Below are 25700 nucleotides of genomic sequence, written 5' to 3'. Positions count from 1 at the left end.
TCAGTCTTTTCAAATACCACTTCATTCTCTGGCATGTGAATGAGCAAAATAACAAAAAGTCAAACACAAACCAAAACCAAAGTAGCTGAAACCGTCTGTAGCCACTCAGCTAGAAAATATGTTATGTGTGAAGAACAAAAACCATGTCAATTATTGTTTTCAAGAGTGATGCTAAAAAGTGTTCCTATTGAATCAAGCGTAGAGAAAAGTATATTTAAGCCTTCCATACAAGTTAATATTTGACACATATTTTACTGAGATACTATGATCCCAAGATATAAACCAGAACTATTTGGGGGTGTATCATATAACTGAAGAATATCTACTTTACCACAAAGAAAATGTAAAATCATGGGAAAATTTTGAGGTGTATTCTGGTTAAACTTGAATGGAAGGATGGGGGAGGGATGGAGTGGGAGTTTGGGGCTAGCAGATGTAAGTTACCATATATAGAATGGGCCAATAACAAGGTCCTACTGTGAAGCACAGGGAACTATATTCAATATCCTATGATACACCATAATGGAAAAGACTATAAAAAAAGAATGTACATATGTGTGTGTGTGTGTGTGTGTGTGTGTGTGTGTGTATATATATATATAACTGAATCATTTTGCTGTACAGTAGAAATTAACACAACATTGTAAATCAACTATACTTCAATAAAAATAAATAATAAAAATTTAAAAAATGTGAATGGAAGGAGAAGTTGGAGGGTGAAAAACATGAAGATTTTTAAAAGACGATGCTTAGCCCAGAGGGATTCTGCTTTACTCTGTTAGATCAGCTTCAACCAAAGGTAGATAAGTTGCCACTCTATCGAGGTAAGTTTGATCATAAAATGGACAAAAATAACATCAGTTTTAGGAATTATAAAGAATTAAAGGGAAAGTGGTAGACTAGATAATTTAGAGTAGTTCTCTGCTATGTATTAGGAAAGCTGGGCCAAACATATAAAACATCTGCTTTAAGGCATGGGAGAGCTAACATGTTAGTGAAAAGTTACTGCTTCAGGATCTTGAGGTATAAAAGGGAACCAGAAAAGTGAGCACAGCTCTGTGACCACTTTTCATCTTTTTTTTCTTAATTTGAAAGAGGAAGAATGAGAGAGTGAGAGGTGCTTTTGACAGAACAGAGACAGTCCAAAGCCTGCCAATGGGAGTTCCCAGTTGAATCCCGTCCCTTTTGGTTGGAAGGACCACACCTTCAGGTGATAAGGGTGAAGAATAAGATAAGAGTGAGGTGTGGGGTGTGGCACTTGCTGGATCTACAGCTCAGCTTAAAATCATCTCAATACATGAAATTGGATTAACATGATCCCCACCTCACAAGTGCTCCCGGATGCCTGTTGGAGGGAAAAGGAAATCCTCTCTGGCAATTACAACATTATCTTCTTTTCCAGAATCTTTTTTTTTTTTTTTTGGCTGCACCTCAAGGCATGTGGAACTTCCCTAACCAGGGACCAAACCTGCTCCCCTGGAGTGGAAGCGCAGAATCTTAACCACTAGATCACCAGGGAAGTCTCATTTCCAGAATATTTTAAAAGCAATCTATAAACATTATGGGCAGGGGTTATTATGCAGGGAGCAGGCACAGAAAAGTGACACTACTGAGAAATAACAAAAATAAACAATAGAAACAGTCCCACGGGAACTCCAAATTTGGAGTTAAGCTTATTCTGTTCAAGGACATAAAAGATTAAGACTTCGAATTTTAGCAGAAAACTAAAATCAATTTTTTAAGATAGAAGTTCCAAAACAGCAACAGCAAAACAATTACCAAAGTTAAAATTTCAGTGAGCAGGTTTTATAAACAGTAAACTAAAGATACTGAATAGAGAATTTGTGAACTGAGATGTAGGTCAGAAGAAAATTTTCAGAATGAAGCATGGAGAAACTAAAGAATGAAAAATGAAAAAGAAAATAAGAATTATAAAGGGATATAGTATAAAAGTCTAACATAAATGTAGTGGAAGTCCCCAAATAAGAACAGAACGAGAATGGAACAGCAGTTATGTATAAAGAGAAAATGACTGAGAATGTTTCCAAACTAATGGAATAAATCAAGCCCATATTCAAGAAGCCATCAAAGTTCAAGTAGAAAAAGCTGAAAAGAAATCAGTATCTGTTCACAGCACGATAAAACGGATGTTGAGAACCAATCCTAAGAGAAATCTTAAAAGCAATTAAAAGAAAAAGGAAGCAACAATTAGACTGACATCTGACAACTGCCTTCTCAACAGAAGCAATATAAGCAAAAACAAAAAAGCAAACAAAAATCCAGAAAGCTATAAAGTATTTAGATAAAATTAGTTTAAATTAAAATTATATGCATGGCAAAAATACCTTCCAAAACTAAAGATGAAATTAGGACATTTTTCAGAAAACAAAAACTGAGAAAATTTATCTTCAGCAGACTTACATTTAAAATCTTTTTCAGGCTGAATACAATTTACCTCTGAGGGAAACTCAGAAATTCAAGAAGAAATAAAGACTACAACCCAATAAATATGAGGACGAGTCTAAATGAATTTAGCACCTGATACTCAGCCATAAGAAAGAACAAAATAATGCCACTTGCAGCAACATGGATGGACCTAGCAATTGTCATACTGAGTGAAATAAGTCAGACAGAGAAAGACAAATATCATATGATATCGTTTATATGTGGAATCTTAAAAAATGGTACAAATGAACTTATTTACAAAACAGAAATAGAGTCACAGATGTAGAAAACAAATTTATGGTTACTAAGGGGGAAAGCGGGGAGGGGGGAGAGACAAATTGGGAGACTGGGATTGATAAATACACACTACTATGTATAAAATAGATAACTAATAAGGACCTGCTGTACTGCACAGGGAACCCTTCTCAATACTCAATGACCTATATGGGAAAAGAATCTAAAAAAGAGTAGATAGATGTATATGTATAACTGATACACTTTGCTGTACAGCAGAAACTAACACAACATTGTAAATCAACTAGACTCCAATAAACATTAAAAAAAAAAGACAAGAGAAAAAACAAAGACTTCTGTGGTGAATGTCTTCATGCTGTTGCTCTCCAAGAACTAAAAGCTAGAAGCATGTATCAGTCTCCATTGTACATCTAAGCTGGCACACGTGATCATGAGTTCCGCTCTCTCACTTGAGTACACCGCTAATACAGCGGCCACTAGCCACATGTGGCTAGTCTAAATTCAGATAGGTTGTAAATATCAAATGTACACTGGATTTAGAGAACTTAATTTTTTCAAATATATATATTATTAATATTTGACATTGATTAAACAAACGTTGGGATAAAATTATGGATCTATTCGGTTAAATACAATGTTATTGAAACTAATTCCACTGTTTCTTTTTGCTTATTCTAATGTGACTATTAAACCACTACAAATTTCAAAATGATATATATGACTCTCATTCTGTTTTTGTTGGGCAAATGCTGCCTGAGAGCATGAATTCCATTACTTCCAAATGGAAAGTTTCCTATCTGATATCTACTCTCTGAAGTCCCTGTATGGAGTTTATTCATAGCAGAGACATAGTAATTCATGAACACTATGACTTCTCCTCTCTAAGATAAAGTCATTTCTTAAACTTATTTATCACTTTAAGAGCTACCTCCATCCTTCAAACAAGAGTCCTTCACAAACTAGATCTGCTTGCTTGTAAGGATATAGTTGTACACAAATATGCAGATTTGCAGGGGTAGGTGGATCCCCAGCACCACAGCATCTCTCCCTTGAATCGCTATGCCTGGTGGGAGTTAACCATATCCACACTGGTGGAAGCTCCAGTCACCTTTGGAATTATAAAACATTCAACCACTAAAAAAGGAAAGCAGTTATGACTTAGGGATGGTTCATGTTTCTTATTTATTACAGTCTCTTGGTAAATACTTCAAGGTTTTGACATGTGAACAGCACATGGGAAATGAAATGAGAAACGAAGACCAGCCCATAAACTGTGACTGTGAGTGTGCCCTGCGCAGAGAAACCAGACACACAGCCCCAGGTGCGTATATATGTAAGGGTATGTATATTACGTATATGCACAAGTCTCCCGTCCTGAATTTGAAAGGACGTTGAATGTGCTCTTCCTCAGAGTGCTCAGTGATCAGCTGTCTGAGAGGCAGCTTGGTGTCCCTGACATTATCTTTTTTATCTACATTCCAGACTCTGTTCCCTTGGAGGTCAGTGTGTGCCCAAGATAAAGCAGTGATGCTATAGAAATCTTACCAACTCTTTGTGGGAACAAAGTAGTTCTGCGCTTCTTTCAATTCATACCAAACCTGAAGCCAGGGAGATGATGCAATGGGCACATCGTCATCTAAACCTGGTAGAGGAAGAAGTTGAAGGGAGAGAAGTGATTGAGAAAACACTTTCATGTGCCCATAAATTAACCCCTGGAAGTATTCCAATGTCATTTCTTCAGATTACGAGTCCTAATATCTGTGCTTCTACTTTGCATGTTAAGGTCCTTCACAACCTGACTCCTGCTGCGGTGACCTCACCGCTTCCCCTGGTGGCTTACATCTATTTATTCCATATAAGGAAGCTCAAACCTCACAGCTCAGTAAACCTTCACCTCATTAAAAAAATGATTTTTGAAATCCATTTTAAAACAGGGCAGTGGAAAACAGGGAGAAATAATGTCATTCAATCTAGAATAATTTTTTAATTTAATCCACTTCTTAAATTTTTATTGGAGTATAGTTGATTTACAATGTTGTGTTAGTTTCTGCTGTACAGCAAAGGGAATCAGTTATACATATGCAAAGAAAGCCAAAGCCAAAGGAGAATTATAGAATAATTATAACATAGTATCATTATAATATTCTCATTCTGTTCTTTTTTTTTTTTAGATTCTTTTCCCATATAGGTCATTACAGAGTATTGAGTAGAGTCCCCTGTGCTACACAGCAGGTTCTTATTAGTTATCTATTTTATATATAGTTGTGTGTATATGTCAATGCCAATCTCCCAATTTATCCCACCCCCAGAATAATTTTAACAATTCCATTAACATTTATTCAAATGCAATGAGTTTGTAAAAAAACAAAACAAAACCCCTAGACTATGCATACACACATCTATTAATATATATATATACTTTCATAATTTCTCTCTGAAGATGATATGAGGAATTCAGTGTACACACATGTACATAAATATAGGCACATACAATATTAATGTTAACCAAAAAGAAAAATTTGCCACTGTATTTGTTAATGTTTTGGAAACAAAATCATATTTAATAGTCACTGGAGATATATTTGCTCTTCTTTTGTTGTTAGAAAATTTCCTCACTAAAATGACTAAAAATGTGAGCTTATGATGAAAAACTAAATGGCGCAGTATGCAAAGGGACACCAAATTAAAATCTCAACTTCAGTCATGACAACAAAAACATGTTTCTCGGGCTTCCCTGGTGGCGCAGTGGTTGGGAGTCTGCCTGCCAATGCAGGGGACACGGGTTCGAGCCTTGGTCTGGGAGGGTCCCACATGCGGCGGGGCAACTGGGCCCGTGAGCCACAACTACTGAGCCTGTGCGTCTGGAGCCTGTGCTCTGCAACAAGAGAGGCCGTGACAGTGAGAGGCCCGCGCACGGCGATGAAGAGTGGCTCCCCACTCGCTGCAACTAGAGAAAGCCCTCGCACAGAAAACGAAGACCCAGCACAGCCAAAAATAAATTAATTAATTTTTTAAAAATTCCTCCATAAAAATACCACTAAACTTTTAAAAAACAAAACAAAACAAAAAAAAAACCAAAACAAAACCAAAAAAAACACAAAACAAAACATGTTTCTCTTCAAATTTAATTTCCATGAGAAACTATTCTAAATTAAAACCTTCCAGTGCAGTGTCCTTCCATTTTTTGCATTTTTACTACCTAGAGATCAAACAGTTTGACACTGCAAAAATTCTGGTAAGTTAGGAAGAAATGCTGATTGGTTTGTTGGCTGGTGGCCGGGGGAATGTTATGACCGAGTAATTATGTGTTCTGGACAGATGCATTAACCAGGCTTGGGGCTGGAGCCACTGGATATTATTTTAGTCATAAGGGTAGAGGAACTGAATCATTTTCAAAGCATTGGCTGGCTGACATTGTCTCACTGATGCCTGTTCCAATGACTCTTTGGCAGTAACTTCCAATGCTGCACTTATGACATGGTAAACAAAAACTACATTAAAGGTTTGCTTTTTAATCATGAAGGAGTTCAGCATTTCCACTAAGCTCTCTTGCTATTCATCAAGTCACATTGAAGGCCATTGCAGATTTTCACAGCCCTGTCTTCCTACGGAAGAATTTTAACAGCGTAACAGGCAGAAAGGCTTAGATTTTTCATAGCGATCAAAAGGCCCATGATCAAACTTCAAAATTGTGATACATTTTTTACTATTGTTCTCAGCTATTAAGACTGACAGTTGACAATAACTTTCACTTTTACCAATGACTTATTTCAATTCATAAAATGCCATTCCTTATAAAGCATCTATGTTTAATGATTAGAAAAATATACATAATAAGACAATCATACAGTCAACATGGTAACTTTCTGCTTCTAGGAAAAGACAGTAAGTCCCATAATAATCAATTGGTTAGCTTTAGGCAACTTTTCTTTTTATGCCATCTACACTTGAAATTTTACTTTGACATCTGGTACTAACTATACATTTAGTAATAATTTAATTGGAATATTTTCATAATGATTATTTTAAAACAATCTTTTTAACATGATTTAAAATAGAAGAATTTTTACTTTTTTTAATGTGTTTGAATTATGAGGGCCTAGTGACTTTTCTCTCCAATGTAGCACTACTGAAGTAAAATGCAAATAATAGTCAGGTTTCATCACATTTGAAAGACTTGAATTGTTTTTTCATATCAGCAAATGATTGATTTTGATAGATAGCAAGGCAGGTGATGGATGAATGGATGAATTAGTAGACAGACATAAGTAGGTGAGAGCCATAGATAAAGGTGGGAGTGTTTCACTGGGTTTTGGGTTTTTTTGTTTGTTTGTTTTTTGTATTTTTAGAATATAATGACTACAAACTTTAAAACTATTAAACAAAAGAAGTATTGGAGGATATTCTCCAAAATCAGATGTGCTTAAAAACATTCTTTGGAGATTCATCATTTTGTTTCAGTTTCATAATATTATTGTGATTTTTAAAATTTTGATTACTCACAAATAATCCACCTGGGGAAAATGAAAAATCACTTGCTGATAGAATTTTTTTCTTTAATTACACGTAAACCCTCAGCAAATTATAGTATTCGTGCATATGCTACAGCTAAGTTATATGTCTCAAGTAACTGCAATGGAAATTTCTCAGAAAAATACTTCATGCAATAATTATAAATTAGCAAGGAAATACATTACTGTGATCATTGTAACCATCTTATTATTTTTATTAACAAAGTTCACTATTTAAAATGTTGTTTGTTTGTTTTAAATGAGCTCATCCAGGAAATGCTATTCCCTTTTACTAAAGAGTTATCAAAAGTCTGGAGGCCTCGGTTAATTGGAAGGTACTTAATACTTGTTAGGAAAAATTTAGAAAAACTCCCTCCTAAACCATCAAGCAGCTCCAAAAATATGAACTGACTCTTCTTGTTATATCCAGGAAGAATTTACTGAAAGAAAACTTTAAAATATATCTGAAAAGCAAAAGACATAAATGAAACCATGATGATGAAAACTGTATTTCATAGAAAATGGAGAATGCAGAAATAAAAAGGAGACGACTAGGTTGGTGAAGAAAAGGCAGAGCAAAAATCACTAGTTGAAATGTCTTAAGTCAAAATTATACCATGTTCTAAGAAATGGTTGTTCATGATTCAAAAATACAGGATATATCAAAATATAATAAATCTAATTAGATTAAAATTTGAAATATATAACAAAATATTATAATGATACTATGTTATAATTATTCTATAATAAAACATTTTAGTCCATTAGGATTTAACACATAACCAATCTAACAGAAAAGCTTTTACAGGGAAAGAATATGTGCTATAGCCCAACATCAAGAACACACTGTAGAAACATCTCATTTAAAAATTTCTATTTCCTTCTTTGCACTAGGAATCAAACATTTGCATAAAATAAAGGGTTTTTTCTTACTATTTTAATCATTTTAATAAACTTATTTTGCTCTGAATTGTTACTAATTTTACTAATAGTGTTAATTAGTGGAACTAACTAATTGCCAATCATTGGATAAACGAGTAGAATATGAATTAGTGCTATTTTATCATATGTGGCATATTCAATTCCTTTCTGAAAAACAAAAAATCAAAATAGTTTGATAGTGTTGTTTAGGTTGTAAAATTAAAATATATAATGCAACATCTACCACATAACAACTATTTACAAAATATCACAAATAAATAAATCTGTTCTTAATAAATGGGTTTTTGTTTGTTTACAAAGTCTAGTATTCAGGACTTGTTGAAACACTTACTCTTCCCTCATGTATTGCTTTCATTCAGTATATATATTGGATATATGCATCAGTTATGATAATTCCTGTTCAAAAGTTTTTGTTTTTTGATTTTTAAAAAAGCCATACATTCAGATGTTCACCTAGTTGAAGTATCCCCACCTACCCACCCCCCCAACAAAAAAGGAAAGAAACTTTGAAAAAAGAAGTCTTTGAACAAGCAAAGTATAAAATATGGTGAAAATGTTGAAAGGTATTTTATTACCATAGAGTGTAGTAAATGTGAATTTAGCATAGAGTGACCTAAATTAAATACAGAAACTTATACAATATATTCTCTGATGGACCTAATGAAAATACAATTTTTAAGCAAGGTTTTAAAAAGAATACCAAAATTGCATGTTAATGTGAAATGATCCTTCACTAATGATTTCCTTTAAAAAAAAAAAAGAAAGAAACTTTCTATAAAGCCTGAACAAGGCAGAAAAGACACACAGACACACATCTGTCATACGTTTGCTGCTTTATAGTTACTGCTTTAAGAAAGGATGTGAGTTATGAAGTGAGTCCTTTTGTAAACATTCTAATAAACTCTGAGTAAGATATACAAGGCATCAGAACCCTTCAAGCTGCTGTTCTTTAAATAATACTAAGAATTATACGAGAGTCTCCAAGTTCTTTGTATAAATTGCTACACCAACTCAAAACACTAGGCTGCTTTATCATTTTTTAAATCTTTTTAAGAAACCTGCGTTATTCTTCCACTTTATAGAGAGGTGAGAACACAGCAGCGAAGAATCTACATTTTATAAGATGCTTTTTGGAGAAAGGTGGTCAGTACATTTAATTTCTGAGCCCTATTTCTTTCTCTGTTTTTTCCTCCTAAAACCTCAAGTCTTAAGCTCTATTGAGGGAGATGGCATGGGCACAAGCACATTCTAGGCATTTATTCTTAAGAAAGAGGTTCCTAAGGGGATACAGAAAAGCCAGTTAACCTCTGATTACTTTATTAACTGTAGTCTTCCAAAACTAAAATGAAAAGACACTAGATTTTAAAAGCTCAGAGCGAGCAGTAGACTATCTCCTCTTGTTCTCACCTGTCTTTTCTACTGAATACTTCTGAATCAAATCACTTAAATCCTTTGGGATTAATTTCCACAAAGACTGTTTGAAGAACTTATACCCCTTCCTGTCTTCAGACTGTAGTAATGCTAGTTCAGCCCTATTCCTGATGACTCTTTCACAGCTTATTCTTATCATTCACTTCCAAACTAAAACCAACTCCTAAAAAAGAAAACGTTAAAAATCTAGTCCACTAATTGAAGACAAAAATTTTTTTCTTGGTTTCTAAAAATACCTAGGGAAGGCAATGTTAATATTTTAAGAAAATCTGAAGCTAAAAAACTGGACCTAACTCCAGTGAACAAGTTATTATCAAAGTATTGATTGTTAACAAGCTTTCACTGTTTCATGACTAATTACAGTGTTACTACTTGAAAGCAACAAAGAAATATAAGCATAATGGCGGAAAAAATAAATTTAAAAAACAGCAACTAACAGATTTGTTTATGGGCTCATGTAGAATGTGGAACTGTAATCAACTTCCTAAGACACTCTAATTAGCGTTTACTGTTATTTCGTAAGGATTTATGTTCCTTAAATTTACTGTTACATTGAGTCTGTGAATCTAACATTACGAATTTATTTCTCTTTTCTTCAATAGGAATTCCCTGTGGATAAGTGTGGCTACTGAAAAATTAGATGTTAAGAAAAGAAGAAAAATAGAGAGCAAAGAGTCTGAGATGATAGAAGTTAGAAGGATATTTTAATTCTTAACTTTCCTTTCTGTTAACAACACCCAGAAACTCTGGGACTCACCTTCTTTAACTGATGCTATGGAATATTTATGCGTGCATGACAACAAAATATGTTTCAATAAAAATATATTTGAACGAGCAAAGCAAAATTGCTTTAAGCTTTTGATCTGTCTCATAGCTCACATGGCTGAAAGTCTTTTCCTTTCAACAGTTACATTCAAAAAGTCAAAGATATACAGCTGACGATTCAAGCTGAATGACAGCACGATAAACTATGGTTTCTCCTGAAGATAAAATACATCATAAATCCGTGCAACACTTACCTCATTTTAAATATTACTGTCTCCTTTTATCAGGTAACACTATATGACCTCCCCTTACCTCCCTTCTTCCCATATTTTACATGGGATTTTAATTCTAGGCAATGATCACAACCAGAATTTTTTTAATTAAAATAGGATATATGGCTTTAAAGGCTTAGGTTATCTGATAGACAGATTTAATTAAAAAAAAAAAACAAGGGCAGTCTGACTTCTGATGCCGTATAAAATGTGGCAATAATGGAATTTTATCTATTTTTAAATGGCAATAACGCTTTAAACTTAGCTGCAATTGATCACATGATATAAAATGATAGGCAACACGTTTTAATAAAATAGAAATGCATTCACGACTAAATGGCAAAGAGATATTTTTTGCAGGGAGTGTTATGACAACATAACGTGTAGTTTTTTCTCATTAATGTATCTACTCATGAACTATCGCGACCTTATCAACACCATATTTCCAGTGAACTGCTTGATTTATACTGTCCAGTCTCCAGCCAGAAGTCATCCTTTCTCTGGATACTCAGATCCGGATTACACTCCCCGAACTATTCAATGCATTCGGTGTACTAGTATAAGTGCTGATTACCAGCTGCACAGCTTCACGATCGTATGCCGCATCCTCCCAGGCCTGCGGAGAGGTGGGCTGTCTTCTCTGGCTGCAGGGGAGAGGAAGGGGGGCTCCCATGGTCAGGAAGGGGGGCCCCCAACAGCAGACAGTGGGTTAACCGGGCTGCTTTCTGCCCTTTTCCTTCCACAGCTGCTCCAGAGCAGACCTGAGCACGGCCCTTCCAGTCACCTCCACCTTGTCCATCACTGGGAAACATCCGTCTCAAAGACTTTTCCCATTTTCCAGTTGCTCTTATCTGAACCTGGGGTTGGGCATAGAGACCTGTGGACTCAGGTCCCCAAACTACTCCATCTTCTGTGTTCTTTTCCTCCAGAACACCTCAGACAGAAGCCACGGAATGCACTCTTAACCATATCCTTTCATCAGAAGGGTCACGCCACCAATAGCTGAGGATTATGTTAATATCACACGTGGAGGGAGATGCCCAAGCTAGCTGAAAATCTCTTTTTTGATTTCACCGATCCATTTTAAAATTATTACCTTTTTGTTCCTACGCAAGGACTGCTGACTACGTGAGACCTTTGCATACACCGGTAAATAATGCATCCTATTTTCATACAATATGAAAAAGAAAGAAAATGCCTCTGATTCCATTCTATAGATTTTAACGGTTTCCATTGAGGGCATGCTCTGTGGGAGATTTGTGTTGATGGATGCCAGAGTGTTTCACACCCCAGGCTCTGTGAACCGTTCGCCTCCCCACTACCTCTAGCTGACATGGGCTTGGCAGTGCAGCCTTTACCCTTGCATCAGAATAAGGCCAGTTAGTCCCAGCATACTCCCCCAAGGGCTTCCCAAACCCATATTCTCGAAGCCCCAACTTTACCCCAAGGGTGAGGCACCCAGCCTTGAACCCTGCCAGCTCTGAACAGCATTATCTCTATGCTATAGTTTTCTTCCCCTTGCCTCAAAAAATCGACATCCGTCTTCTCCACAAGTAAACATCTCCACCTGGGCTTAATTCCATCTTCTCTTTTCTCCATGAGGACTTTGCACCATCAATTATCTGCCTTTGACCTCCCCACGGACTCCTCCCAACGTGCCTTCCAAGACACATGGATCCAACTGGAAAAACAAAATTATTTCGTGTGTTTCTACCACATTCCTCCAGTTATTTTTCCATTTCTATCCTTTTCACTGCTATAAACTTCCCAAGCACTCATTCTTCTTCTATGGCACATAATCTATACATCATTAATGACTGGTTTCCTGTGTATCTTCACAAGAGATCTATAAACTCCATACAGGCAGAGATTAAGTTGTCTTGTTCAAGGCTCTACCCTCAATGCATAATACAGATTCTGGCACATGGTAAGAATTCAAAAACCATTGATTATTTTTTGGATTATTTAACTTTAATAAGTGCTTCTTTTTTCCTCTTACCAATTTCACCGTAAATCTTGAAAATCTGGTTTCCACCCCTCCACTCACATGAAAATGTACACTCATCAAAAATACATGGTTTATACTTTCTCAACAGTTACTTACGAATCAATAAAAACAAAAGCATTGTCTCAGCCCTCTCTCTTTATGACCCTCAAGAATCGGAGGTTGCTGAGCACTGTCTTTGGGGACCCTCCAGTGCACTGGCTCTCCCTGCATTCCAGTCGCTGGGGCTTCATCTCTGTCTCCTTCGTCTAAACTTTACAAACCCTGGGAATTCCCTGGCGGTCCAGTGGTTAGGAATCCACGCTTTCACTGCCGAGAGTCCAGGTTCGATCCCTGGTCAGGGACCTAAGATCCCCTAAGCCGCATGACGCAGCCAAAAAAATTCAAAAAATGAACTTTACAAACTCACCCCACCGTTTCCACCACAACCTCCTTGCCTGGGATGTTGTCTTAGACCCCAATCTCCCTCGTGTCAATCCACACTGAACATTATTAGGAGACATTTCTCCTGTTCAAAATTTTCAAAGCTTCTCTCTGCCTGTATCATTAAGTCTAAATTCCTGTTCCTGGCATTCAAGGCCTTCACAATCTGTATCTTAATCTCTCCAACCCAAATTACTTATAGTCACCCGGGTCTACTTACTAAGACCACAAATATCTTATGTTTTCCTCTGTAGGACTTTCGCTTAATGTCAGTTGAATTCAGAATGCTTCCCCCTCTTTTCAGACTATCCACATAGTATCCGTCTTTTAATATTTGGTCCAGATTACTATTTCTTCATTAAGAAGAGTTCATAATTTAAAAATTTCAAGTATAATGGTGTCCATTTGCACTATTGTTTTGGAAACCAACCATGTACTTAAATATTGATTTTCTTTTATTTTTTTAGTTTTGGAATAATTTGGTAATACATTCTCGGTGTTCAAAAATCAAGAGGTGCAAAAGCATATACCAAAAAAAAAAAAAAGCCTCTCTCTCTCATCCCCATCCTTCAACCAGCTAGGCTCCCTCCTGGAAGTAACCACTGTTGTCAGCTTCTTGTGTATCCTTCTCGAGATATTTTATTAGAAGCATAAATAAATAAAATTCACTGCCTTTTAATATGTTTTACATTTTGTACCAAACAATATGTATCTACTTATCTCCTTTTATAGATATTTAACATCTTATTTACTTACATATTATCTTCCCGCTTATGGAGACTGTGTGTCTTGGCGTCTTTATACAAAAAAATCTGTCACACAAATATTCCTTGATTGTGCAATTCTTTCTTTCAAGTTTGGGATAGAGTGTTCAATGGTAAGACTGAATCTCCACCACCTCCTCCTCAATTAAGGATAAAAATGTAAGCAATAGGGTATTTTTAAACACTTCCTCCCCATATGCCGCCATTAAAGGAACATTAAAGCATGACTAATCACATATGCAGATGTGCATTGTTTTCCTGCGATAGTTTAATGCATTCCAGATACAAGCACATATTATCATATTTCCTTTGGTTCTGATACATCTGCTGATACAAAGATTAACAAAATCACTGATTTGCAATGGGTGATTCTGTTTCATTTTAGAAATCTTTCATTACTGCAGCATTCCGAGTTCACCAAAGGTATGTTTGCATTGAAATTTTTGTTTCAGAATTGTGTCCATCTCCATTTCACATTGCACATATGAGAAATGACATGAAAGCCCACCCACCTTGTTACTGCTTCCTAAATGCCCTACAGTTTCCTATAATTATACTAAACATTTACACCAAACTGTGAAATGATAAAGCCTCCAAAGTTTTAAAATACAGTTATAAAATAATACCTAGGAGTCAAGCATTGGAATCAAAGAAAGTTTCACTCATAGCTAAACATTGTACCTAGCAGTACTAATTTAAAGCATTACCTAGTACACAAGAAAGTACATGTTTGTAATCAAATGGTTTGTTTGGTCAATACGGAGACAAAGCAGATAAGATAAGCCAGAATCCCTCAGAATCCATTAGGTAAAGAGTCTTTAACTATGGAATTGGCTGTTTTTAATGGATCAAACTGAATAGATAGTTTCAGATACTCACTTTAGTTCACATCATACCAAACAGAAACTTAATGTATACCCCACACATGTCCCTTGAATTACAATATTTCTTTCTGATTAATCTTGTATTTAAATCAATATCCAAGGTTTAAGTATTAATTATAAAGCCCTAATTTTTCTTAGAAAAAAAGTGTCTTGAACCAATAAATAAAATTCTAGTTTAAAAAAATTAATCTAGATTATTTTTATCTACACTAGTACTGATGCTTTTTAAAATTTGAAATTGTTTTCCTCAGAGCTCTATGGAAAGCACTAGCATCTCAGGCTTAAGAATTTTAGTAACTCATTAAATCACCCTAATTGTAACAGTTCTGGTTCATGTTTTTTTTCTTAATGGCATATGTCCTTCCCAACTAAATACATACAAATATTCATAAGTTTGCTTTTATTCCTATGGACCTTCTACCTAGGAGAGTCTCCTAAGTATGAAATTCATAGTAAGTGATGAAATACTCAGGTGTGAGTGAGATTAAGTGGGATTCAATAATTCTGATCATCCTCAAAAAGATTGAGTTTATTTTTTATCCTCAACTTGGATAAATTTTGTTTGGGGTTTTATTTTAGGACTTTTGCCAGCTAAGAAATGAAGTAACATTTAACAATTGAACATAATGCTCAAGTGAGATGTTAAGACACTCTGAAGGTAGGTTGGAACTACTTAGCTTTGATAGGCATGATATATAGCTAGGGAAGTGAGTGTCCCCAAATAATTACGCTGTCTTTGAAAGAGTGGCCTATTTATAAGTCAAACAGCCAATGACACTGAGGTAGTAGTTGTCAACTTTACAGGAAGTAATTAAAGGAGCAGCATTCTCTTCTTTTACTGGCTGTTTCTGGATTACATAGAGCTTATGAAGACAGACAAGAAAAACGACAGAGGAGCCTAAACAGCCCATCAAACTTTCTACTAAGAAAATTGTTTTTCTCCCCAGATAAACTTTGTAATTAGCAAACGCTTCCAGTTTTTATTTGATACTCTATCATGATTTTTCTCACACAAAAATTTTGATTTCTACATTTAGCAGAAAACACAGGGATGTTTATTCCTCAAAGGACTCCTTCCCTGTTTCACCAGCATTTTGTAATCTTCTCCATCCTCCCTTCCTTTGGTGGCTTGCCATGGGCATTATGCCTTTGATTTCATGAATAAGGTCCCCAATTGTTTCTGCAGCTGCTATCTGGGCAGTCTGACCTGCTGTGAATGGGGATAACAGAGAAAAGCATCTCCATGACTTTCACAGTGTTTCATTCCCGTGGCTCTCTTCTCAGACTGTGCGTTGTGCTTTTCTCATGTTCATTCCTCACCACAGATGGTGACAATACTAGACCCTGGGTTCAAGGAAAATATAAAACTGCACTCTAAAATGGGCAGAAGACCTAAATAGACATTTCTCTGAAGAAGATATACAGATTGCCAACAAACACATGAAAGGATGCTCAACATCATTAATCATTAGAGAAATGCAAATTAAAACTACAATGAGGGCTCACCTCACACCGGTCAGAAGGGCCATCATCAAAACAATAAATGCTGGAGAGGGTGTGGATTAAAGCAATTATACTCCAATAAAGATGTTAAAAATAAAAATTTTAAAAAAGGGAACCCTTTCCAGTAATCGTTGTTTAAGTATATTCATGCATCTATGACTATGGAACCTATTCATTCTATACATAGTACGTACACATATAGGATTGTTCATGTTCATGGTTGCTGATAATCCTTCTAACTGTACAATTTCTCTCTCCTTCCAACCAGTTGTTTCTTATGTCTATGGCTTCCATATCCACCTAAGGCAAAGTAATCATTTTCAAACTGTTCTCCCCAAGAGCCCAGGGAGAAGAAGTGGAAGAGTTGTGAGGGACGGGCTGCTACCAGTCTAGTCGTCAGATTATGGGTCCAGCACCACCCTGTCAACCAGGGCAGTTCTTTTTGAATGTATTTCATGTATTGAGCTTCCAAGTAAAATTCCATTTGGAGAAGGGGTTTCCCTACTAATTTAGAAGGTAACTGAATTTACTCACTACTACAGGTGTCCTCAGGCCAGTTCAGCCCGCAGATGGACAATATGTCATTGTCGTTGAAAGGGTCTTTATTAGCAACCTCCCCCAGGACATCTCCCCTTGTGACAAAACTGCCTAGAATCTCTACTTCTAGGCCCACCCTTTTTTTAAGGCATCGAAAACATCAGTTTTAGGGGAACTAGAATAGATTGGCCAGGAGAACTCATTAAGTCATCCATTAGCACTTTCATATGTATAAGGTTGTTTATTAATTCATGGGACCTAATGGGGTCTGGAGAAAACCTGGTAAGTTTCAGGGGAAGGGAAAAGAAGGAAAGGATTGGAACCGTGAGCAACAGAGGGCTGTGATAGGAAACCTAGGCTGTGAAAGTCGATGTCTGTGAGCCAAGGAGAGAGGAAGGCTGATGGCTAGTCAGGGAAGGGGGTGGTCTTCACCTGCTGCTCCTTTCCCCACCTCCCCAACCCTGCCTTGGTCAACGGAGCTCCTGTCTCCAAATCAATAGAGTTTTTCTTCTAGGATAGAAGTACTTTATTCTTCTGATCGTGTCAACTATAAAAATGTTTGTTTTAATTGAATTTTATTCTAAAAGGCTTCTGTTGTCACCAATACCAATAATAATGCCTAACATATATTCATCTTGAATTCTGTTACTTTCATAAAGCCTGTCTATTCTTCTCCAAATTCAGGCAAGAAAAGTTCTCAGATTTATGCACAAGGCTTATTATACACACTGATGTTTATTTTTGCACAGGAAGAGACTGATAAATACTCATCTAGGGTGCAAAGGTAAGACGTAATGCCATAAATTCCCTCAATTACATTCTCCCTGTAGCAAGGTATGGGCAGAGTCTTGCACAATTTGTAGAATGAAGGAAGGAAAAGCCTACTGGGTCTAGTTTTTACATTACGTTAAAGTGATAAGTAAAATTGAGTTACAGCCGCGACTCACTCCCTGCAAATTGCTAATCCCACGTCTCCAGGCCTGCACTGGAGGACGTTTCCCTGAAGCATACCCCTGTACACACAGTCGTGCTGTGCTTCTGAATTGAGGGTGAGCCGTGGTTAACTCTAATGCCAAGTTTGCAGGCAGCTTAACTGTACAATGGAAGAGGAAGGTAACAGGATTGTATTTTGCAAAGATTGTGTAAAGTTTCAGTAAAAGTCAATTTCAGATGAGAGTGGAAGTGAAGGAGAGGTGGCAAAGAACTTCAATGAAATGGAACCAGAACTCTACCGAGAATTTCCTTACCAATCGTCCCCATATTTGTACATGGAAGTTTCAGATACACCTAGTAATAGCGTCATCTAATCCTTTACAGTTGAAGAAGTGCTTTCACGTGCATTTTCCCTTTTCTGCAGGCTGTAAGCCCTGGACATCAAAGAGTCATCCAGGATGCTACTTGAGGCTAAAGAAGAGCCCTCTGGACCTCAACTTTCTTCAGGCACCACCTGTGGGAAGGGACACCCACGCGGAGCGCCCCAAGGTCCGCGGGGCCCAGGACTGCGCATGCGTTGGCGTGCACACCATCTCTACGGCAGGTAGCATGGTCAAGGAACAGCTGTACCTTCCTGCAGGTAAGAGCCCTCTCTTCTGCAAAGTCTACTGTCCATCACATTCGGAAGCCACACCGAAGTCCAAACACCCCTCTAAAGCTCTCAGCGCTACCAACGATGCAGACAGTGATGCCTTGCTGAGTTACCCAGTCCTTTGATGATCAGATAAAATCAAGTCCTGTTCCTCGACGCTGTTTGATGTGCGGCTACATCCAGGGAGCCCTGCCTGTCGTTCACGCCTAGCCTCCCAGTCCCCTGGCATCTGTGAAGGGACCGATGGTAGGATGCTCGCGGCAGGCTCTTCCTGAACGTTCTGGGTGTCTTTTTCTAAAACTCTATTTACATAAGTTACTTCTTCCTTTTATTAAGCAACCAGGATTTATTTTCTCTTCTCCTTGTATCAACCATGCACACACACATTCGGTGCTGGAGAACCAACCAACGTTTTGTGTTCTTATTTATCTTTATTTCTAATGAGGCAAGTTTAAATCAAACAGCAAAGACAGAGAAAATAATCACACAGCTCGAGGAGGGTTTTTTGCCTTTGTTTTTAGTCTTCTCTTTTGTGGATCATTTTCAACTCTCTTCTTCATCAAGGGGCAATTAAATCAGCATCCCTGCCCCCAGAAGGGGGGCAGGCCATAGCCCCAGGCTCAGGCAAAATCGCTAAGGCCCTGAAGCCTGCCTTACCTTGGTAGTAAATGGGCAACTTCCCAGGGGAGACTTTCAGTGGAGAAAGAGAGAGGGATTGAAAGACTTTCCAGCAAAATCAGACACTGCCTAGAAACTTGGTCAGTTCTGGCTGCCCTTGAGGCGATGCTAAGTCTTCCCCAGGCAACACCTCTGTCCCCAGAGAGGAAGAGGCAGTGAGATCCCAGGTAGGTAGGGGGAGAAAATTCCCTCTGTCACTGAGGGACATGACCTGCTTTTTGTCTTGGAGTTGGCCTGGTGTCACTGAAGGTCCATGGGGCCAAGATTCCATAGACGACACTAAAAATATTGAACTGCTGACTCCATGGCTCGAGTCAAGACCAACACTAGTTGAGAAGCAACACCCTTCTCCCACTGCCTCACAGATGGAAGTGGGCTTATCGAGGGGAAAAGTGTAGAGGGTGTTGCTATCTGCTCTGTAACACGGCAGGTACGCGTTGTGGAAAGGCTGGGGAAAGAAAGGCAGTGTGACTTGACTTATTATGTAATAGGACTGCACACAATAAAGAAACCTCTTAGGTGACAAGGAGATAGGTTCCAACCAGATGGCTAGGTCTGTGCCTTATGCTGCTATTCAAAACTGCATCCTCTCAGTGTCCAACCCAAAGTGAGTCCTAATATAAACCTGATCCTCCCCGCTAGAGTGGACGCTCTAGAAAAGGGTTTTGTTGTTGTTGTGTTTTTTAATTGCTGCGTCCGGAACACCTGGACCAGTAGGCATCCAATACATATTTCTTCACTGAGTGGTAGAACAGCAGAAGTGCCCCTCCCTCCCCACCGCCATGAAACAATGGGATTTACAAACCAAAACCAGTGAAAGAAGGAAGACGCTGGGACTGACATGCTCTCTACCCGCAGTTTTGGGAAGCAGTGGCCACCCAGGAAGATAAGGTCCTGACTCAACAACACCTTCACCTACTCTTTACAATAAAGGGAAGCAAAATCACACGTGGGAAATGAACACTCATAACGACCCTTCCTGGGATTCTTGGAGAAAAGCGATCCCGGGAACCGGGGGGCCCAGATGGAAGGCAGCATAAACATCAAATGTATAAACGCAAAACTGCAGACCTTTCAACTACGTAAAGGAAGTGTATTCGTTCAAAATACAGCTAACTGGTAAACGCCTTTTGGAAACGGCTCTGGTAAGAGAATTGTTGATCTTGGACCTTCGGGTTTAGACTCTTTCTCGGCTTCCCTCTTGTGGGTCCTTACGGAAAGGGGATCCTCCGTGGCCAACACCAGTGTCCTCTCGGCCGCTCAGAGATCAAACTAGACAGTCTACTCCCTCGACGCAAGGCCAACGGAGATGCCAGATTCGGTTCCCGGCCCCCCGTCGCCATCGTCACAGCCCCTGCCCCCAGCTACTGACCGAGGCCGCGTGCAGCTGCCATAATGTGTATACAAGAATCTCACCCCAGAGATTGGTTTCCTCTGTTCTTGTGATGCTCTTGGCAGATCTTCCACGGTTTCCGCGTCTCTTGGGAGTCTGAACAGACATCTTCTTGATTTCAGACTAGATGCAGAGTGTTAACTAGCTTGCGCCCTTCTTACACCCTCCCTCTCCTCCTTCCAGCCGCGGTCGCGCGGGGGCGCGGGCGCGCGCGCCCTGGCCGACGCCAGCCTTTTGTATCTTCCACGGGCACAACCTCCTTCAGAACCAGGACGATTCAAACTGCCCGTGGGTTGTGCGCCGCCCGAAGACAGAGGGGCCGGTGCGGCCACGTTACAGCTGCTGCGGACAGAGCGCTACTGTCCCCGGAGTGCGTGCGCCCAGGCCCCCGATCTGCGGCCAGCTTTTCAGACGCCAAGAAAGCCTCCGTTCATTGGAATTCATCCCTTCTACCGGTGGGGAGAGGAACGGGTGAAGCAGAGCCCCCGTGGAGGTGGGCTGCGGGGCAGGGGAACTGGGAAATGGGAACTACGCCTCTGCTGACCTTGGGGTACTCGGCTTTGATTTGGGGCGGCGGCGAAGTTGGCTAGTTTCGGTCCTGGAGCTAGTTACGGGCGATCAGCTGGTGCGCGGTTGGGGCAATTCATTAGGCAAGAAACGGATTCGTTGCTTATTATCTATAAACATTCTAACCACAGCAACCAATCATAAAACCGCGGAAGGGCCTGTAAAGTAAGGCAGCAGCAAGCCTCGGTGTGGGCAGTGCGGGCTCAGCCATCGTTCCTGGGAACGAAGGGTCGATTAGAGAGAGAGAAAGAGAAAAAGAGAGAGAGAGAAGGAGTTTGGGGGGCGTGGAGTCAACAACAAAGCCATTTGTCGGAAAATCACTTCCTAGATTGGGAATCACGATTTTTTCTTTGACTGAACGGGGTAGCAGAAAATTTAGGGTGAGTAGGAAAGGGATGATGAGAGTGAGGAAGAAATAAGGCGTGGAAGGCAGCATTGGGTCATAAGTGGGGTTGATGCCAGCAATAAAACTATTGATTAAGTGGGGAGAACAATTTAGTCTTTGGTTCTTGGTGAAATCGTCACCCACCAGGAAAGCAGCCTAATAATATTTTATGGAGGGAAATTACATTTCAAACTGGCCTCTTTCTAGTGACAGAAATTCACTTTTGAGTATAGCTGAGATGCTTCTTAAAATTCTCCTTTGGGATAAAGCATTTTCTAATAAGAGTTCGTCTCAAACAATTAAATACCGTTTTAAAGTATGAAGTCTGGTTGTTGTTTTTTTAACCAAATAGCTATTTTGTTTCTTTAGGAATTCTCTTAAGACAAGATTTAAACTCTCATTGCTTATTTGATATTATACTATATTAGAAAGTCATCCGATTTTTATGCTGGTTTTCTAATAACTAATTCAAGTACATTGTTCTCAATCTGATTTAGAACCTATTACTTAGAAATCAAGTCACTGGTAAGTTTCTTAATACAGTTTAACAAATATATTGGTTTGGAAATTTATTAGAAATAAGTTTTAGAAGGTCTAGTGACGTACACATATACCAGAGGTTTCCTACATCTTAGATGTTTAAAACTTAATGGAAGTATAACTATCTAAAAAGGGCCATGAATCATACGCAAAAAGCTTGATAAATTATTAAAAACTATACATCTTATGTAACTACCTAGATCAAGAAAAGGATTACTGGAAACCCCAGAAGTCCCCCTCACTTAAAAGAAAAATATTTTAGCTTTTTGTTTGGAGATATGCTATTTTTAAATAGCTGCTCATCACATGCTCAGATTTCTTTTCAGGACCAGTATGGTGGGTTCTTTTTTTCTAGGGGATTATCTTCTGGAAAATAAAAATAAAATGCTCTGCACTTTCCTGTGTTGAGGAGGGAACAAAAACAGGCTCCAAATCCATTTTCCCCCCCTGGCAAACCACAGCCCTTCCCCCAGCTTTCCTGAGTCCACACCGGGAGACATAACAAACAAACGATTACATGTTGAAAAACACATCTGAAAACAGAAAGGTCACGTTACCACTGAGTCCTGGGGAACATTAATCTCGTGTTTGGAAAACAGTTGACAGTTGAAGGTTGGGGGTTCTCTCTCTTCTACTGTTGGACTAAAACAGAGAGAGAGAGAGAGAGAGAGAGAGAGAGAGAGAGAGAGAGAGAGAGAGAGAGAGAAAGAGTCATTTGAATGAGAATAAAAGGGAAGAGATCATCACTGTGGCCTCTTCAGAAATAAATGCTTTGGGGGACTACCAACTTTTCAACACAGATTTAAATGAATGAATGAATGGATGGATGGATGAATAAATAAATAAATAAAGCCACAGGGACAAAGAATCTGAAATGGTTCGCCTTTCTCAAAGTGTGGAGGGGTGTATGTGTACTTTGCTAAAACAATTAATGCGAATAGTGAGAAATAGTCAAGAGAGCGTCAAGCCCAGAACGCCTAAGGGCAGAGTTTGCTGGACGAAAACCAGTCCCTTCCCTAATAGCTTGTGGGAAGGTGAAAGCTGACTGCCTGACCACTCGCCTCGCTTGGCATTTCAGTGCGCCCGCGCCCACCCCTGGTCGCCCACCTCCCCAGTCCTCTGGCTCTGCTCGGAATTCCTCTTTGTGGCTTTGATGGGCGCCCAGAAACCACTGCCCGGGGGCCAAAGCGGTGGGGAGGTGAATTGGGTGTCTAGCACCCTGATATCTAAGATCGCCAGACATTCCTCGTATCTGAATTTGTGAAGTAGAATGAGGAAAGATCTGAAGTACATTCCTGGGATGATAACTGGAAATGTCACACTGAAAATTATACTGATCCATTGCAATGACTGCAAACAGTGTTCCCCTTTTACAAGCATCCTTACATCCTGCTATCTCTAAAACAATGAACTTGAGAGGCTGGACGGTGGAGGGACCAGGCAGTGATAGCGGGAATCAAGGGACTTAGGATCAAGCAGCAGTTTTCCTAGAGCTTTACGTGACCTTGAGAATGTCACTATAACCTTGATGGGCTCAGGCTTCCCCGTGCACAAAACGATATCTGATGATGCGCTCTCGGGCTCTCTGACTGCTGGACAGCAATCAGGCCCTGGCGTGCTGAGGCGGTCGGTTGCTAGAACCATCTCCCCGCGCCCTTTGCCTGTCTGATAAAAGTGCAAGCGCGTATTTAGAACCCAGGAGACGCGGATGGGAAGTCTGAGGGCAAATACCGCGGGTCGGGGCATTTCGCGCAGAGCCCGGGCAGTGAACCAGCCTAGAGCCGGCGTGGTCAGGACGAGTGAGATAGCTGTGCCCGCTCTGTCCGAGCTGACAGTGATATATGCACCGGTGACACAAGCTGGCCGTGAACCTGGATGGTTGGACGGTACTTGGGGGTTGTGCGGAGTTAAGGCAGCACCGCGCAGCACAGGGCGGAGGGAGATCCTGCAACCCGCACGCCTCTCCCAGGCCTTCACGCCGGTGCTCACAGCTCCAGGGCGCGGAGATGGCAGCTCTTCCTGCTTCGTTCGATTCAGTGTCAAAGCCCTCGGTTCACTGAAGGCATTTCCACTTCTGGACGTGTCGCCCGCGGGCCCCGTGGCTCTGGACCCAGCTCGGGATGCAAGTCCCGCGCCGATGGTCGGAACCAGTCGCCCTAGAGTTCAACGCCAATTGCCTTGATGATGGCGGGCGGGGAGGGCGAGTGGGGAGCGTTTGCCTAGGGGAAGAACTATCCGTGATCATCTATTTTAAGATGTGAACTCCTGCGGAACCCAACAGCGGCTGTGGCCTTAGCCCCAGCGCCAGGCAAGCGGCCAAACCTCGCTCTCTGTGAAGCAGCGAGACGGTTCCATCCGGTTGCAAATATACTGTTTTTGTTTTTTGTTTTCTGTTTTTTTCTTTTTTTACAGCCACCGTCCACAGCAGCTGCAGCGCCGAGGCTGGCGGCGGCCTCCCGGGATCACGAAGCGAACGCCTCTGCCGGGCAGGCCTCCGGCGGGGCCGCGGGACACCTGATGAGTTCCTTGGATGCTGGCCTGACCCTTCCCGGTTCCTTTACCAACCCAGGGATTCGAAAATTCATTTTATAACCATCTCCGGACAAAAGCGCGCGACTAAGATTGCCAAGAGTTCAACTGAAGTCAGGCATCCATGTTTCGGGGAGATTTTCCCTTGAGACTGGGGCAAGGGGCTGTCCCCCTTTACGAGTCGCCCTATTTCTTCCAACTCTGTGGTCCATTTGGTTCCAGAGAGAGAGACGTGGACACGGTCTGGAACCAGACAGGGCGGAAAGTGCGACTCCTGTCCCTCGCTCAGGTGTGGAATCTCGAACCCACCCCCATCGCCCCCACCCCGTCCCGGATGCAGGGATGCGGGAGAAGCGCGCATCTCCGGGCACCGGTGGGAAGATGGAGAGACCAGGATGCGACAGTCAGGCCTTAACGCTCTTCGGGGATGAGGTTTGGAATCTTGAAGGAGTTGCGCCCTGCTTTTCTGCTGTGCCTCTTGTTTATAGCGCGCGCGCGCGCGCACACACACACACACACACACACACACACCACACACACGACGCACACACCTAGAAGTGGATGGAGAGGGGCCTGGAGAGACCCTCCCTCCGCCATCCCCACCCAAACCTCACCGCCGCCACCCCCAGGCGATCAGACTCTCCTAAGGCCACGGGATTCGCCCAGTTCTGGTGGAGGTCACAGAAGATGTTAATGAGAAGATTCAGGAAAGGTCCGACGCGGCAAAGCTCAGAAGGAGACAACCCTCCTTCATTCATAAATATTTTACTCTAATGTATTCAAGACCCTAAATGGCTTTTATTCTGTTTGGAGTCTTCGCTGAAAGGGACCTGGTACGGTTTATGCTCGTCAAGCGCCAGAACAGTTAAAGTGAAAGGAAAAAGGCAACTAAAAGAGTGTTTAAAAAGATGCACGTAACATTTTAAGACAACCACATACAAAATGCTCACATAATTCTTATGAGAACAGTTACAATGAAGAAAATCCATCTCTGATTTAGTAAAATGTAGTCCTTTTAGTCGTTTCCACAGTCATTCTAAGCTGATGCTGTTTGATTATACAACTTGACTTTGCAGAAAAAATAGTACCTTTGGCTTTTTAAACATACACAGTTATTTTGAAGCAAAATGTTTTTTAACTATCTGGCATGCACACAAAACGCTAAAAACACGGTCACTGTGTTTTAGAAATTGTCATAATAAGTTCTCCTCTATGAAATCAGAAGTTGCCCCATTTAAACCAAGAAATAACAACTAACTCTTTGGTTTCAACAGGTTTTTCTTCTT

This window comes from Neophocaena asiaeorientalis, unplaced genomic scaffold, assembly GCF_003031525.2.
Source record: "Neophocaena asiaeorientalis asiaeorientalis breed wild unplaced genomic scaffold, Neophocaena_asiaeorientalis_V1.1 scaffold180, whole genome shotgun sequence".
Taxonomy (NCBI): domain Eukaryota; kingdom Metazoa; phylum Chordata; class Mammalia; order Artiodactyla; family Phocoenidae; genus Neophocaena; species Neophocaena asiaeorientalis.
The sequence above is the reverse complement of the archived record's forward strand: the minus strand, read 5'-3'. Positions refer to the sequence as shown.